At 34.7% G+C, this 18288-nt stretch overlaps 1 protein-coding gene across 5 annotated transcripts in view; it reads right to left on the bottom strand.

The window, feature by feature from the left end:
* Positions 1–12573: 12573 nt before the first annotated feature.
* Positions 12574–18288, bottom strand: part of ANKRD50 (ankyrin repeat domain containing 50) — a 50711-nt gene continuing 44996 nt past the window's right edge. For all 5 annotated transcript variants that reach the window (XM_058192539.1, XM_058192534.1, XM_058192538.1 and 2 more), the window contains exon 5: positions 12574–16714. The gene's annotated coding sequence lies outside the window, so the exon portion shown is untranslated. The remainder of the gene's footprint in view (positions 16715–18288) is intronic.

Here is an 18288-nt window from a genome sequence, read left to right as displayed (position 1 = left end):
CAGATCATAACTTTAGCACTGAAATTTTGTACTTTTGAACTGTAGCACTGACTGGATTGCTTCTCAAGCACTGCTTTCTGATTATTTTTAAGTCATCACTTGTTTCAAAATAGTTTTCTACATAGCTCCAGTAGAACCAGAACTGGAACTATTTTGATAAAATTCATAAATACAGTATACCTACAAAATTGGTCTAGTGATTGAGACTAGAAACTTAGTAGATTGGAAGTTCAAGTTCCATCTTATTCAAGAAAATCAGCTAAGTGACTTTCTGTCACTCTCTGTCAGCCTAACCCACCTCACAGGGGTTTAATGTGGAGAAATTAGGAGGAGGAATGAGTATTAGGTATGTTTTCCACCTTCAGTTATTTATATAAATAATAAAAGAAAACTATAAATACATACATACATATTAGTTTTGACAGCTATATATTTGTAATCCATGTAAGAAACCTAAAACAAGATAGATCAATGACATCAGCAAGTATTGCAGGCCCAATTGGCAAAAGGAACATGTGGAAGGCCCTTTCATCCTGCAGTGCATAGACTGGCTAATATGATGGTATTTGTAGTACAAGGATCTTAAGCGATACATTTGAATTTCAGTCGTATTGAATCATATTGGCATAATTCTTTGTCCATATGGCTTTAGACTGTATTTGGCTGAGAATTATGAGAATTTCCTTCCAACATATAGAAGAGTGAGTGAGCACATTTATGATTCTCTAGCAGTTAATACATTTTTAATCATAAATACAATTCATAAAATTGATTGATTCATATAATGGTCATGTGAATTATTTCTTCTTTTTTAAAGTGCTTTTTCTTGGCAGGTCAGTTTTATTTACAAGGAAGAAATTTTCATTTTATCTCTTGGGTTATGACAGTGAACTAATACTGTAAAATGTCTGTATTTTTAATGCAGTGATGTGCCTCCAGGAAAAACAATCATATGGGGAGGAATCTTTTTGGTTCCATTTCCAATGAAGTCAGACATGGGTTCATGGCTAGAATCCAGTCACAATAATATAAATGTTGTTGTGAACCAATCTGAGTCTTAACTATGAATCTTTGCTGATTCTATAAGATTCATGATATATATTCATGATGATTCATATTAACCTTATCTAAAATAGAAATGCATAATGGTATCTACTTTTATTTTTTGGCACTTATATTAGCATTTTTTCTCATCTCGCATAGTTTGATGAATGTATATAGTTCTCTCAAGTCCATTAATAAATAGCAGATTGAGGTATGTGCTTTTATTCCACCTAGCAAAATCTTTTCTTTTACTTGATTTATCTTCATTTATCCTTAACATAAAATTAGAATTTAACACTTTATTACTTTGTGTCAACATATTTTGTTCCAATGATATTCAAAGGTAGCATTGTTTTTATGTGGTTATTAAAGACATGAATGGGAAGGGAACTGGACTTGTCTGGAATGCATTTCAATTGTCATTGAACTGTCTTTGGAAATGGAATCCAAATGTTGAAAATGCAACTGACCTGTTGTATGGTCAAATGAGTTCCCATTAAAAATGCATAGCTTATACAGAAGGAGGCTAATATAATTATATTTATTATATATAATTATAAGGTGGGTGGTATTTCTCCTCCTATGCTTAGTGTTTATTACAGTTGGACAGATTAATAGTTGTATTGCATTCAGTGAAAAATGAGTTTTGGCCCTCTATAGGCTACCATTCTGTAGCAGGACTAATAAACCCACAGGTAGCTCCCTTCCCATTGCAGACCCCTATTTATATGAATGTTTATATCCTTTAGAAGCTGGAGTTTCACTGGAGGCTTGTACGCTTAAATATTCTGTTGTGTCTTGTCCGCTCTCACCGGGGTCTGCTTATCTGCTCCCGAACACGGAGGAATGTATGCCTCCCGGCCCCAGTCCTGGCTCCATGCCCAGACAAGCTGCAGAGGAGGGGGCACCTCCCAGTCCCAGCCCTGGCTCCATGCCCAAGCAGGCTGCAGGGGAGGGAGCATCCCCCGGCCCCAGCCCTGGCTCCATGCCCAGGCAAACGGAGCAGCTAGACCCCTCCCCCTCCTCCACAGCATGTGAGCCTGAGGAAAGTTTACTTCCAACAGCTGATTGGAGTGACCCTCGCATCAGAAGATTGGATAGGCGGAGGCAACAGAAGGAAGGGAGGGGCAGGCCTTAATGAGTGCTGAGTCATGGAGCCACACCCCATGGCCTATATAAAGGATCTGCTTTCTGGCAGTCTCTGAGTCAGGCAAAGTCGAACTTATCTTGCTGAAGTCACTTACTGGTCTCCTGCCTGCTCTGAGGACTTTGCTAGGACTTTGGGCAGAGCTGCAGAGGCAAGCCTGATTTGGATTTCCCTGACCCGGCCGTCAGCGGAGGAGTGGGACACGACATATTCTGACCGTTTCTTCTGACTTTTAATGTGAATTCTTCTCCTTAGCCTCTTATCTCAATTTCAGACACTATCAACTACCACCACCGGTATCAATGACCAGCCTGCTTACTGCTGCCAGTTGAATTCTTCCCTTCTTCTCACTGTTTCCATAGCTTATTTTGATTCCACAAGTCATAAACCAGAAAAATAATAATATATGTTGTAATATATATTTCACTCCAACGTAAGTGGAAAGTTTTCATTTTGTTGTGTGTTTTTCTAAGAATCATGAAAGACTTCGGTGAATTGTTAAAAAGGTGATGTATGGTATATATCAGATTAGCTTTATTAGCTATACATATACATATTCACAAGCAGAATCTACACTTTAGACTAAATTATAGCATGATTAGTTTACTATGTTGTATATTCTACCTTTAAGGTCTGATATATTTATTGTCACTGCAATCAATATGCCTCTATAGTATTATCATTTTGCAAAAAAGGAATGAAAGAAATAGTGAAAATTAAATTAAGATATTCTCCGATCAGATTTGATTAGACTTGATGGTTTCCAGTTACACAAGCAGATTGCTTTAGTGAGTTCTAAAGGCTCTCATATAGCTCTCCTCTGCAGTAATGGCTGTTAGCTACCTCTGTAATCCCAGCAGGGATGCTAAATGGACAACTACTAAATGGTGCCAGTAAAATGCAAAATACCCACAGCATAGTCACTTCTAAAAATAGAAATAGTTCACACATAGAAGAAAGTTTGCTTAATATGTTTTTTATCCTCATCCACTTTTAAAGTGTTGATGATCAGACAATACCCAATTTTATGAATTTTAAGCATACTAATAATATCTGAAGAATATCTCTGGGCATTTGAGGGATGTAAAAATGGGAAAGAACAGTTGACCTTAATTTTAGACCCTAGGTTGTGAAATAATATTAATACATAATGGATTCAATCTAAGCTGTGGCATGTATGCACAGGTAATCTGCATTGAACACTCATTTAGCAATTGTTCAAAGTTACAATAATGCCAAAAAAGCAGAATTTATAATGGGTCCTTGTAGTTGCCATCTTCACAACATCCGCATGATAGGATAATCATGATTTGGGGATCTGACAAATGGCTCATAATTTACATTGAGGTGTCCTCTGGTCATGTAATCACCATTTACAATAATCACTGCCATTTTTCTGACAAGCGAAGTCGATAGGGAAGGTGCCAGGAAGTCGCAAATGGTAACCATCTGACCATGGGCTTTGTCTAAGGACAGAAACTCAGACTGCTACAACTGCAGTAAGGAATAAGTCATAAGTCAGGTAACATAGATACAACCTCCTCACTTAGCAACAGAGCTGCTGATCCCAACTACCAGTGAGAACTACCCAGTGAGTACACAGATGATGTTTACATTGTGCTTACTTATTTATAGTCAAAGCTACCGAGGTGAAGACTATTAGACTTTGCACAATAAATCAAGAGAAATGTATAGGATCAAAATATAACTCAGTGTTCCTGGCATGAAGTTTATCATATTTATCATGGTTTGGTATAGCAGTCATTTTCTGTAGGGGCAAGTGATATATTGAACATGATCCAGTCAAATTCTATGTAGAGTGATCACCTATACAGTATCCCAGTACATACCAGTATTTTGAGATAGGAACGGCAAACTGGTTTTCTCAAATTAAAACCATTGTGATGAATACAAACTGGGATGAAATTATATACCCACAAATCAGCGCACGCGCGCGCACACACACACACACACGCACACACACTCTTTGAATTTTAATTTTGGTGAAATAAAAGCAGGAAAGCTATTGCCCATGTTTTAAATTTAAATTTAAATAAGGGAATGATTTATTAACTATGAAAAGAAACCTGTCACAGTGCTAACATATTCTTGCGAATGGATTTTAATTTGGTGATTATTCATTTTGAATAGGTAGAAAAATATCACTCTTCTTATCCAATCCAGTATTTGGACAGCAATTTTGTGGGCAAGAATAATGAAATTTTGTGGGAAAGAAATTGCTGTAATTATTCAGCTATAAATATAGGACAACCGTTTCCTTATCATCAAAGGTGTGCAACAATGCAATATAATTAATAGGGAACAAAATGCATTTTAATGAGGAGAAGCATATAAAGGAGTGCAGTGTAAACACACAAAAAAATATGTAGGAGCTAAAGCTTACAGTGTTCCCTTTCTACTATGATATTGAACAGCAATGATTATGTCAGCTTTTAGTAAATACTTTTGAACATTTTCTATTGTGATTCATCGTCAAATACAGTAAAATATGGATGGTTTAACAGTTGAACACCCAATGACTAATTGGATGTCATGTCTATCTTCTTTATTTACTTAAAAAAGATTTATATAGCGGCTCATCATAAGAAGCCCTCAGTGATTTTAATTGTAAAACAAAAGCAAAAATAAAATAAAACAATCATAAAACAGTAAAAGCAGTATACAGTAAAAAATTCCTGCTACTTAATCATGTTCTTGAAATGCCCCACAGCAGACTTAGTTGTCATCCTTCCATAATATCTACCTATAGAATGCTATCCCAGAGTCTCAATTAAAAAGCAGTTTTAACAGCTCTCTGAAAGGTTAGGTGTCTGCTGAATTGCCAAGGGGACAGTGTTCCTCAAGGCAGAGGCAGTCACAGAAAAGGCACACTTCTGACGTCCCACCAAGATTTCAGAATGGACTGGGAGTGTGCCCAGTATCATATCCTGTGGAAGACAAATATTTTTAGGGAGAAGCACTTCCACAAATAACCAGGTTCCAACCCTTTGAACTGATCGAGAAGGATACCATTGTCAATGGTATCAAAAGCCATAGATAGATCTAGGAGAGCCAGGACTGACACATTATCCCAATCCTGGGCCCTCTAAATGGTCAGCAAATGTGACCAATGCATCTCAGTGATATACCCCAGCCTGAACCCAGCCTGAAAAGGATATAGATAAGTCTCTTTGTTCAGGACCATCTCAAGCTATAGGCTGACCACCCTCTTACAATCTTCTTTCAAATTTGATAATTTTTGGATAAAAGTTTTGTAACACAACCAGGTCCAAAGATGACCTCTTGAAAGGAGAGGATGACCTTCTTCAAGGCAGGTGGCTTCATCCCTTCCTGCAAAGAGGCATTAACTATCACTTGAACCCAGCCCATGACACTTCCTGGGAGGCCTTAATCAAATCAAAGGAAGCAGGAGTCCAAAACACAGGTGGCCAGTTTGCTTGCTCAAGATAAATTGGCTCTGCCAGAAAACAGGACTCAGACATGTTTCAGTCACTGCCAAAGGATCTGGCCAGCCAGAGTCTAACACCACGGTCAGCCACTTTATCTACAAGATGCTGAGAATATTCCTCAGAGTGGCCCTTTATTTTATGAAGGCTCTTTTAAATATCTAGATATGAATTTGGTTTCAGACAATGTATTTTAACTATCGGATTAAATCACTATAGAGCAACTGGTTAGTAAGATTTATATGAATTGAAAAACAAAGATTTTACATTGCAAAACAATCACCAAGGACTCTTCAATTTATTTTTGTCTCTACTAAGTAATGACTAGTCCTTGAATAGTTTACAGCAGTATTCTGCAATCAGGCCAAATTCCTGATGCATGAACCATCTCCCAGAACAAATGAATGAACAAGTAAATTCCTTCTTATGCAGGAACCCTGCTGAGTTTTCTGGGAGTTTCCACACATCTGGAAGGCATTCTTTGGAAAACATAGGTAGGTTTAAAGATTTAAACCCAATACACTATATACCTAATTGGATGGTACTTGAAGAACTGCAGAAATTGTTGAACAAAATAGATTTTATCTCTTTTCAGTCTGGATTCTAGCCTTGATTAAGGACAGAATCAGACTTAATTTCACTGATAGATTAATTTCATTTAAATATGAGTGAAATTCTATTGCTCTTACTTAATCATTTTTCAGTTTTTTGTCTTGGGGGGGAGGGATGGAGAGAGTAGAGGAGAGGAGAGAAACAGGTATATTATTTAAGGAGATTGGTACAGTCATCACTATCTTCGAAGGGTCTTTTGGCTAAGAATATCTATTACCAGCATTAGTCAATATATGCTTTCCTGTGCAGGGGCAGACAAATTAATATACAGTGGGCATGCATGCTTGTGTGTTTGTGTGTTAACAGTTTGATATGACTGGCTATATAAATGTTTTAAATAAAATAAAAATATTAAATTTGTCCATGTATTGATGCATACTTTAATTTAGTGAATTTGGGTCTATTCTTGTATTTGATTTGGCAGCTGCAGTTGGTAAGTCTGTAACACTCAGGTTGCTTAGTGGAATGTTGTTCCTCTAAAGGAGCAGCTGCACCGGCTTTCGGTTAGCTATAGCCCTACATTAAAGGTTTTGCCTATGAAGTATAAAGCACTAAAGAATTTAAGATCAGGATGCCTGATGGACCACCTGTGCCATTAACGGACCAGATGGAAGTCTTAAATTGCTGCAGTAGTCCATTTCGAAGGTCACTAAGACATGAGTCACTGTGAGTGAGCCTCTCAATCCTGGAACAGGACATTAACTCATTTAAGGATTTGTTTATAGATCAGAGATGGGAAATGGAAAGAAGACGTAATTTGTTGTATTTTAAGAAGAGCTAGATTAGTAAAATTATTTATACTTGTGATGAAGGGCAAATCATTTCTCTGTATATTCTTTTTCTTTTTTATCTTTTTTTCTTTCTTTTCTGCACTTTTTGATTTTTATTCTTTTAGTTTGTATTTTATTGTTGTAATTGTTGTTTAATAAAATTATTATAAAAAGTAGTTGTTTTAGCTTTGCTGTAACAAAGAGCATTTGACCTGGGACTGGGTGAACCTCTTCTGATGTGATGCTTGTTTGCTTTGTTATATTTTGTTCTCTGTGTATAAAAATACATACCCACAAAAGAGGAAATTATTCTGATCTACCAATGTGAGATGTAAGCATACACTAACAAAGTTTAATCAGCATGTGAACTTTCCCAGTGTTATTAAAACATATTACAAACTTCAATTCCTTATAGGTAAGAGAAGCCATTCAAAAGGATTTTATAGATGATTTTGGGGTTGCTACTAAATAATTTTGTATAGTATTTCAGAAATTCCAGATAGTAATGAGTCATGGTCTATAATACTAGGAAGTAGAAGTGTGAGGCCCCCAGCTCCTCATATGCATGCGCGCACACACTCCTTATTAATCTTTGATTTGTTTTTTATAGGGAAGGACATTGGCATTATTCTACTATAATAATTTTTCACTTCCTAAAATCTAAGATCTTTCCCCAAGAGATTTTACTGATGACTTTTCCCAAGTTTGAAGAAACATGCACATATAAATATATTTAGTACAAACTTCTGAAGGATCAAAAAGTAATACCATTTTTCTATTCTCTCATGGTTGTTTATTCAATTAGTTGTAATGGGAGTGTGGTATAAAGTTTTATATCCATGTTATTACATAGGAGATATTTGTTAATAAAGTCAGAGTTGATATCTGGAATCTAAGATCACATCTGTGTTGCCTTAAACATGATAATAAGCTATGACTGGAGTAATGAAGAATCCTGATCTTTTATTAGTCAACAGGAGGTATTTTTCTCTTGAGTGATGTGTAATCATCCTTTTCCTTATTTCTGTGCTAACAAAGCCACAGAAAGGCTTCCTGAATACTTTTAGTCTCTACATTTAATCTTTCTTCAACCTTTTATTAGTTTTGACCCTTACTTAACCCTCCCACCAATATATGAAGATATAAATTAGGACCAACATTCTTCAGAAATAAGTTGAAATATGTATTTCAGAACTTTTGCAGAACCTCTGTTATTCATTAAAGCATTTTTTCAAGTTTCCCAGTGACCGTGAAATAAATAATATGGCTATTTTAAAAAGTTGAATTCTTAAATCCTTACATTTTATTGTAATTGTTTATGATTTTTTTCACAATATGCACCAGGAATTTCCTGGACCTCTCTACTTCATATTTTTTCCTATTATGTAGCCAATTCGACTGCAAAGTTGATAATCCAATGTAATCCAAGTATAATGTGTTTATTTTGATGTTGTTTCATGTGATTATTAGAAATAAACAAAGTTTTCTTTGCAAAATTATATTAATATAATTCTTATTGGACTTACCTTATCAAATTCTTTAAGTGATCCCAGGTTTCAGCAACTTTTTGCCTTCCAAACAATCAGTAATCATGTTTTCCCCCCTGCTATTGCATTAGTGGGAATATATAATTGTAATAACAGTCAGAGTTTACTCAATAGCCAATAATTCTAATATGTACAGTTCTGATTTGATATGCAATATCTATTCTGTATTTGCAGATAAGTACACGTAAAACTCTTTTTGAGTGACATTGACTCTGCATTTCTTTCTAAAAGTTTTCATGAAGCATAAATCATGTACCTAAGGTAAAGTCTAAGGGCTGACTAATTCAGGATATAATAGATAATAATGCTAATAAAAGAATTTAGAGTATAACCCCAAGTCCCAAAGTAGAAATCATGAAGTTAATGACTTGAATTTCATTTCTTTTCTAAATAAGTAATATCACATTTAGCCTAGACTGTTTAACAAAAGCTTGATTTGCCCAAACTTTACAACAGAAGTAATAAAAGATTTAGTACCGTAACACCAAAGGTGGCAATGTAAATGCTAGGGTTTGAATCACCAACTGCCAATATTTTTGAATACTCCAAACCTAAACCTGAAATTAAACATGTAACTTGGGGACCTTTCCTAATTTTTTGATATATTTAATTCATGTACACAATTTGCATTGTCTAGGTATGCACTACCAGGCTGCCATCAGTGAAGAAACTTAATAGATGTCCCAGAAGATAAAGTTTGATCAAAGTGATTATCATTCTATATTTCAGTCTGCACTTTTCATTTGTGTAATAGGAAAAACATGTTCTTATAAAATCTGATTTTCATATTTTATTTTCCATTGACTCCTATGCATTTCACTAGAGTCATAATTTAAGAAATCTGGATATGGGTTTTATAGAAAAAAGAAAGGGGTAATAACATATCAGTATTCATAGACAGCTGATAGCATTTTAGAAGTTCTGTGACAAGTAACAGGATTTATTTATTCATTAATATATTTAGAATACATATTTCCTGCTCTATAGCAACAAATGTTTTGAAAGACCCAAGATTAAGGCCAAAATCCTACTCTTGTATTTGTAAACAGTTTTTTTTTTGGTAATAATAGTTGCAAATTCCTCTCTCCCAAAATCCAACAGAATAGCATTCGGCAGCTGCTTATTCTGTGTATGCTTAAACTGATGGATGGAAGGAAGGAAATAGTTATCACATTTTATGTCTCTAAGTATATTTTATCTGTCTAGGCATGCACTCCCTTTCATTCACACTTTAATTAAATACCAGTGAATAAACTATAACATAATTATATGGAAAAAGTTTAGTCACCTATAGTCAAATAATGGTGTATTTCAATGAATTCCTAACTGAAGAGGACATAACCTTGATATGGTCCAAAGATAAATGGCATTTTCCTGCAAATTTGAATGCTAACATGTTAATGTTCAAATGTTTTAAGAATGATAATAAAAAACAGTGAATATGAAATATGTTGAAGTTTGGACACTTCCAGTAAAATGGAACACACTCACTTGGGGCACACCCTTTGGCAGAAATAAAGTTTTTTCCAAAATTTCCTGTAGATTTTTAGTATTGGAAATTCTTCTCAAGAGTCTTTCTATTCTTACTTTCAGATCTTATCCCTCTGTCTCTCTTTCAAAATTCTTGTACCTCAGATCTATTCTTCGGTCCTTTGTATATATTGCATATTTTAGATTTCTTCCAGGTTTTCAATTTAATTCATGTTTGAGGTATATTTCTTTTCTATTAGGTATTTTATAGTTAATTAGGATGCACAGTATGTTTCAGACTGTTATCTTGCTGAAATCCCAATCTTTTGTCAGCTTCAGTTTCTTAACTGCAGTAGGACATTAATAGTTGATATTTGAATCTATTATTCTTTAGACTCACACATTTTCTCTGCCACTGGCTATCAGCTACTCAGTCCAAGCCCTGATTAGCCCATTCTTGTGTTTAATGGTTCGCATTTTTTTCAATAGTTTTACCTTTTTTTCCTATAATGTGGTTGTTGCTAAATAGTTACATTTTGTTTATTAGTTTAAAGTACTTTGTTTTGTTTCAGACTTATCAAGTTTCTTTGATGGAGGAGGGGGATGAGAGCAGGGTTTTTTTCTCCCTGGCATCTTTTCTGTGCTGGGCACAAGCAGCTTTGTACTGTGGTCTGCAAACAACTTCAGTGTCGGCCAAACTTTTCAGCAGGTCATTTGTAGTAATCAATGAGTTCAGTTTTGTAGATCTAAATAGATTTAAGTCATTTTAAGGCGTTCCCTTAGTTTTCAAATGAATGAAAGAGGTTGGCTATTTAGTTGGTGATAGGAAATTATAAGCTGTTATTTTTGCTGGTGGTGTTACAAAGTACTGCCTAGAAGTACTGATATTAGCTTCTACATCTGCCATTTTTACTATTTTATTACCCTGTTTTCCCCAAAATAAGAAATCCCCTAATAAGTCCAATCGGGCTTTTGAGAGTACGTCAATAAGGCCAAGCACTTATTTCAAGGTTCAAAAAAATATAAGACAGTGTCTTATTTTTGGGGAAACATGGTATTTTGAATCTGTAAACAATTGTGCCTACATATTACACATGGATTCTAATTTGTAAAAAGATATGTTTAACTTTGTACAATGTAGAATTTCTTTGAACTGTTTCTTTAGGGATTAATTTGAAGCATACAATTAGACTAAAGATGTCTAAAATGTTTCCTATAACTGCACAGAGATATACAAATAATGGGCAACTGATTTGACAAAACTAGCCCAAATTGTATCATTGTAATATATTGAGATATACTTGCATTCTACAAATCCCATCAGAAATTGATAAAAATGTGTGTACAGGAACAAAATTTTCTAGAATGTATCTTATTTCTACATATGCTTTCCAGCATTGACAGGTTACAACACACACATGCACACCAAGTATTCACTGACATTTCTACAGGAGTTATAAAATTTCCCATCATTTATTATGCCAACTAGTTGTAGTGCAATCCACAAGTTGAACTATCACAAAGGAAAAGAATTCTAGTTCAATTGGCTATCTACTTCCTATATCATTCCATTATCTGGTTTCTATATCAATAATGACAGGTCATTCACAGTATTAGATATAGTACTGCACAGTTATTAGCATCATGATTTGTGTGAAATGCATTTCAAAACATTTTCTGATTTTGATGGGTCCATTCCAAGGATAAGCTAGTTCGAGTCAAACAAAATAGATTTAATTAAGTCCAACTTAAAGCTGGAAGATGGCTGCTGTTTGGACAAACACGTCATTCCTCTAGTAAGGATCACTGTTTCAAATTAGTTCCAATTACCAGTATTTTTCTCTTTTAAAGTAACATTACATATGTTCCCAAGGGCTCAGTGGCTAAGTTGCTGAGCTTGTTGATCGAAAGGTCAGCAGTCCAGTGGTTCGAATCCCTAGTGCCACGTAATGGAGTGAGCTCCCATTACTTGTCCCAGCTTCTGCCAACCTAGCAGTTCAAAAGCTCGTAAAAAATGCAAGTAGAAAAATAGGGACCACCTTTGGTGGGAAGGTAACAGCGTTCCGTGTGTCTTTGGCCATGCTGGCCACATGACCACGGAAATGTCTTCGGACAGCGCTGGCTCTTCGGCTTTGAAACAGAGATGAGCACCACCCTCTAGAGTCGGGAACAACTAGCACATATGTGTGAAGAGAACCTACATATGTTCCTACCATAATAGTGTAATTATTTCTATTTTTCCTATATAGTTACTAGTGGCTAAACATGCATATTTTAGCTACTTCACAACATTTGGAAACCTCCCAAACTAATGCTTTGACTTTTATCATACATTGTATTCCAAGCCAACATGCATATCTAAAGTGAATCAGGCTTAGTTCTGTATTACAAAATTAGGATAAAAAATAACAAGAAGAAATGAAACATTTGATATAGTCACATCCAACATTCCATTAATATAGTTAGGCTTTGATTTTTCAGAGAAGGGACAATAGCAAACAAATATAAAACAAATATCTGCTGAAAAGCAAATATATTTATTATGCACTTTCATATACATAAGGACTTTCGCTTAATATAATACAAGAAATAAAATAAAAATTTTACAATGTGAAATTCAATGTACATTTTAGGCTATTTACAAACAGTCCAGGAAAGAAAGTTTCAACTGTGCACCATGTAATTTGAACAGTTCCAATGGAGGATATCAAGCATTAATAGACATTTGCATAGCAGCACAGGTGACAAGAGGAAAGGATGCTTTAAGTAAAAGCAAAGGCATTTCCAATACTGATTATAACAAGACCTATATGGCACTGCTATACCTTAACATGTCAACATTTTGAAAGATAAATTAACGATCTGCTTCCTCTTAAGAATACCTACTGGGCTCACTTGTGCTACAGATATTAACATTCACTTTCTAAAACCTCAAAGGCTGATAATTTAGTTCATCTGGGAATGACTTTAGCCAGTGAATTGTAGGATTTTTTTTTTTTAAAAAATTGTAAAATAAGGCAGAGTTTTGTTGATGGGGAAACAGAACCCAGGAATCTTGAATTATATTAAATTATAGCTGATCAACCCTATCAAATCATGGCTTAACAGAACTGAACACACCCAAGAACTTAATGGTAAGCATAGAATTGTCACTTTCAGATAATCAATGTTTACCCTTCTTGAAGAGAGGCCATAAAAGCCAATATATTAAAATCATATATTAAAGCAATGTGAAAGAGTCTCACACTCTTGTCAAATGGGTAGATTTATAATAATAAGGGCAGGCATGCTGTATTCCAACAAGGTTCTGAAAATATGCAGGAACTTTTATACCAATGTATTATCAGAAAACACTTTCCTTCTGATCTTTTTTAATTGATTACTATGCTTAGTAGATATTCTTTGCCTTATCCCAGCTCCTTCAAATGATAAAATTATTCTGCTGAAAATCCAAAGGTTTCTGCAACATGTAGCCTTGTTGCGAGTATGGCCATAAATGTAATTATCAAGTCACAAATACATACTAGGATAAAACAAGTCCAGTAAATACAATCTCAGCAATAGCTGAGATAAGAAAGACAACAATCTTTAGGAATATTTTTAGAGTAAAACATTAATAAGAAAAAAGGGCTGCAGTTTTGAATTGTTTTGCAAATACCCAATACTAGCAATACTAGAAAAGGAGATTTTCATGAGTATGAATTCCTGTTTACGTCACATGTATCTTTTATGCTCTCAATGCATACAACCCTGCATCTTTTTCATTGCAATATTTTCATTAGCCAGGGCAGACTTCTTACTGACAAGCCTTTACCACAAATTTTAACCCCAAGGCAGAAATCCCCATAGTTGACCTATAATTTATTCCATAAGTAGCCATGTTGGAAAAATAAAGCAGTGATACTTGGTGATACCCCAGCAATGGGAAAAACATGAATTTCCTGTCATAAATTACCAGGAAGAATGAAGCTTGTTCCTCCTATCCTGAGTTGTTTTTTTGGTCACAAAAGAGATGCACAGAGTAGCAGGGACAGGATTTTATATCAATAGATAAAGACTGCTACCAGGCAACTTCAAAAAACATTTCTTTGATATTTAGAGCTACAGCGAGTTTTTAAAATATATCTGAGAGTGAATTAAGTGGTACAATCCAGCTATTTATTATTTTCAGCTGAAAAGATATTGTTGAAGTTTACCATTTACTTCTAATTCAATAATATTAATAGATGCCAAAAATAAAACCTGAAAAAAGAAATTTATATTGGGGCCACACACAAAACAAAAAGAAGCAAAACAAATCAGCCATTCTTACTGCTTTAAATATATGCAGTGAGGTTATCTGGGGTTAGGCTTGTCAACTTTTCTAATCACTTCATTTTTCAGTATATTAAATCGCATTATATGGGTTAACATTTTATGTCTCCTTAACACCAAAATAGGCACCAGATATTTTCAATTTGTTTTGGAATATGTTATTTGTTAGTTTCAAACAGGGAGACAAATGGAGGTCACTAAATTGTCAATACAATATAGTTCAGTGCAATAGAGATATCTTGTTTATTTCACATCATTTAACTGAGAATTGAAGGATTGAACAAGAGCCTTCATGTATTGTATACCATTCGTCTCTTCCACAGAAAAATCTGAAGCAGCAAGTTGGGCTGACAGACCTCAGCTGGCCTTTCAAAGAGGAAAAAGGCAATGTGAACACAGATGTAACCTGGTTTAACTCAATTAAATGAGGCCTGGTTTCAAACATATTCCTTCACCAATGCTGTTCTAAACAAGTGACAAGAACAAGCTTAATGACTTGTACCTAGTATGATAATTTAGCTACTATTGTCAAAAGACTGACATTCCTGGTGAGAAGCATCTGATTATACGGAAATATATCCATGGAAATACAATTTGAAATAAACAGAAAAGTACCTCATATTGGTTTGTATCATGTGTTTGAGATGACCTTTACTATGTATGTACACACTTTTTTTGAAAACATAAAATGTGAACAAGCCATACCCAGATGACCAAACACTAACACTTTAAATTTCAGTGTTTTTTGAGGGAGATCATAAATGTTATCAACTATTATTATGGCTGTAATTTTGTGAGGAAGTGAAGCTGGGATTGTTGTCTGTGCTTGGGAAAAGCAGCTGCAGCCAGGCAGAAATGTTTCCCACCCCATTTCCTTGGGCTCAACACAAGCTCATGTATTTTTCTCAGAGGGTTGTTAAAGTTTACAGACCCAGAAACTTGAGAGCATTTATTCATTCACTCACAAATTAGCTCACAAGCCTCCACACCAGTGTTTCAGCTTCCTGGCTAATGCAGCCACACCCAGGCATTTTCAAGGACATGCCAATGTCCAGAGGCAGCTTTACAACACCCAGAATCTTAGCTTACAAAAGCAAATGCTAAGACAGAATGGGAGGTGTGTTTAGGAAGAAAGGTGATATAAAGAAAAATTGAGGTCATATCTAGAGATTGGCAGCTATTACAAGAAGGCAAAGGACTATCATTCAACTGCCAGGACCACAAGCTTGGGTGAGCAGCATTGTGCTGATGGGAATCCAGCTTGAAGCTTTGCTGGAAGCATGGTATCAACCAGAAAGGGAACAACTGCATTAAGGCAGCACTTCATCCCAACCAATGTAAAAAGTTTTGGAAGAAGGCTAAGATTGAGAGCCACTTTAAAGACTTGGAGACTTTGTCTGAACTGAGGGTTAAAAGATTCTGAGAACAAAATATTGAATATTAAAGATGTATTTACATGGCAACAGCAACTTCCAAATCTGAGATGGGTGGAATTGACCCAGCGCAATAGACTATTGTTGGAGAAAGTGGGTGCTGTAATAAAGCATTGAGTACAGATTTACTATGCTCTGATGTGCCCAGTCCTTGGAAAGCAAAGAACCGGCAAAGGCAATTAGCATTGTGGCTGTGGCAGTTCACATAATTCTCTTCTACATGCAAATTGCACCCTTTGATATAGCTCCAGTCTTTTGAATGAGTATATGTGAACCTGCAGTAAAAAATATAAGAAGTCTTATGACATCTTAAAGTCTAACTAAGAATCACATGCTTTATGTGCAAGCATAAAACAGGACAAAAATGATGGTGTTTAAAAGGCTTATTAAAAGAAATAACCAGATGTATGTATATATTTGTGAAGTGAGGTTGCTTCATTTTTTTTAGATAGCCAAAGATATGGATTATCTTTTTGACAGAAAGCAGATTTTTTTTGCCATATTAAAATAAAATAAATACGTAAGGCAATGCCTTTCAGCACAAGCCACCATAGCACCTTTACCCTGATGATGCCTTCTTGAAAAGGAGCTTACATTTCTAATTCTTAAAACTTTTCAGTTGTGTATGGAATATATGGCATTATCTTGTTCTGTTATTAAGGAAGAAAGTGCTTATTCTATGTATTAAGTATAAAGTACACAAAATACAATTTCTGAAGCACAGAAGGTTACATTAAGAAGGCAGCCTTAACTTTTAGGCACATTGCAGTAATCAAGGTAACTGTGCTGCAGTGATCACATTCAGAATTTTCAATGTAGTTTAATGAGCAAGAAATGCTTTTATCCCAGTCTAGCTGACAAACCATTCTTGGCAATCTCTTCTTTTTGTTCCTGGTGTTATGAAAACTGCCTAAAAAAAACAAAAACAAAATGAAAATTTACATTCTGCCTCAAAAATCTCCAATCTTATCAATAACTGAGGTTATTAGTTATTGAACTATTTATGATGTCTTCAATGATATACAAACAGCAATATCTAAAAATCTTAAGAGTTTATCACTGATTTTTGAGGATATTGAAAATGGATTGTTTGAAATCAAATCCATATTTTGATCAATAAATTACAATGAGGTCTACTGTCTCTAAGTAACACTGTCTTGTCAAACTTGCTTTTAGCACTTAGTATCATCTTTACCGTATCTCAATGACATCAGATTTTGAATTTCCCTTATTGTTGTCCCCGTCCCCCTGTCCCCCCCGCACTAAGTGCTACTCATAGCAATTAAGAAACAGAATATGGTGATACAGGGACATAATACAGACATTATGGTACTGATGATAAGATAACAATATGGCAATTCTATTTCGACAAGATCATATTCATGTTTAACATGTAATTTGTGATTTGCGATTATTTTTAACAAAATTCAAGCTTTTGTAACTTGAAATGGCATACTTTCTATTCATCCTTGAATTTCATTAGGTCACTGAATTCTTATGATTTTGTAATATTTTAGGTATGAGACAAGATTGCATGGGCTGACACACAAGGCCAATTTACAATATTTAAAAAAACAATATGTATGGAAAAAAATCTTAATTAAAGAAAAGCTTGGCCTTGAAAAAGATGTAATAAGTCACAAGAAATCTAATATATACAACTATGAAAATAGAATTATTACAGATAGCTTATTTATTCTTAAATGAATATATTTCAGTCACTGATTGAAGTTAGGTGGTATCCATATTGAATGAAATAAAATATATTGTAAATCTATAGATCCAAGTTATCATTTTGGGATCACAAGTGCAAAATCCTCAAATTAAAATAACTTATTGATTCACATGGGGGACTTAATTCTACCTGGTCCTTTTTTTTCCAGCAAGGTGTGAGTTTGAATATGCAATCTTGGAAGTTTCAATGTATTCCCTAGATTTTAATTCCTTTCATATGGTAAGCACATAGGTTACCAACCTCTGTTATTAGCAAACGATGTAGATAAAATGATCTTTTTCATAGGCTTCATTTTATACATATATATTTAGATGACTGGTTTTCCTAAAGATTAACATTGGTATCTTCGCAAATGTATGATGAAATGTAGAATCAGAGACATCAAGAATGAGCAAAAATTTTGCACAAAACTTATATTATGCAACCTTCAATGTCTCCCTGGTTCTGTGATTCTATCTAGCTTCATATCTCACACAAGTAATACTGTGGTCACAAATCTGCATTAAAGAACTATTGCAGTGTTTGCAGATTCCCCCCCCCCCCAATCTCTTCAATAAATCATTATCAAAAAGTACTAAGGTTATTTTATTTTTGCTTCAAAAAATGCATGACCATTCTATAGCTATAACGCAATCCTTTCAATTATCTGGGATTCCACCAAAATATATCCTTTAGTCTTCTTTTAATTAATTTCCTAACCAAACAATGAGAGACCATGAAAAATATCATATCAAAGTTCATAGTATTTC

Source organism: Ahaetulla prasina, chromosome 8 (genome assembly GCF_028640845.1).
Source record: "Ahaetulla prasina isolate Xishuangbanna chromosome 8, ASM2864084v1, whole genome shotgun sequence".
Classification (NCBI taxonomy): Eukaryota; Metazoa; Chordata; class Lepidosauria; order Squamata; family Colubridae; genus Ahaetulla; species Ahaetulla prasina.
The sequence above is the reverse complement of the archived record's forward strand: the minus strand, read 5'-3'. Positions and strand labels throughout refer to the sequence as shown.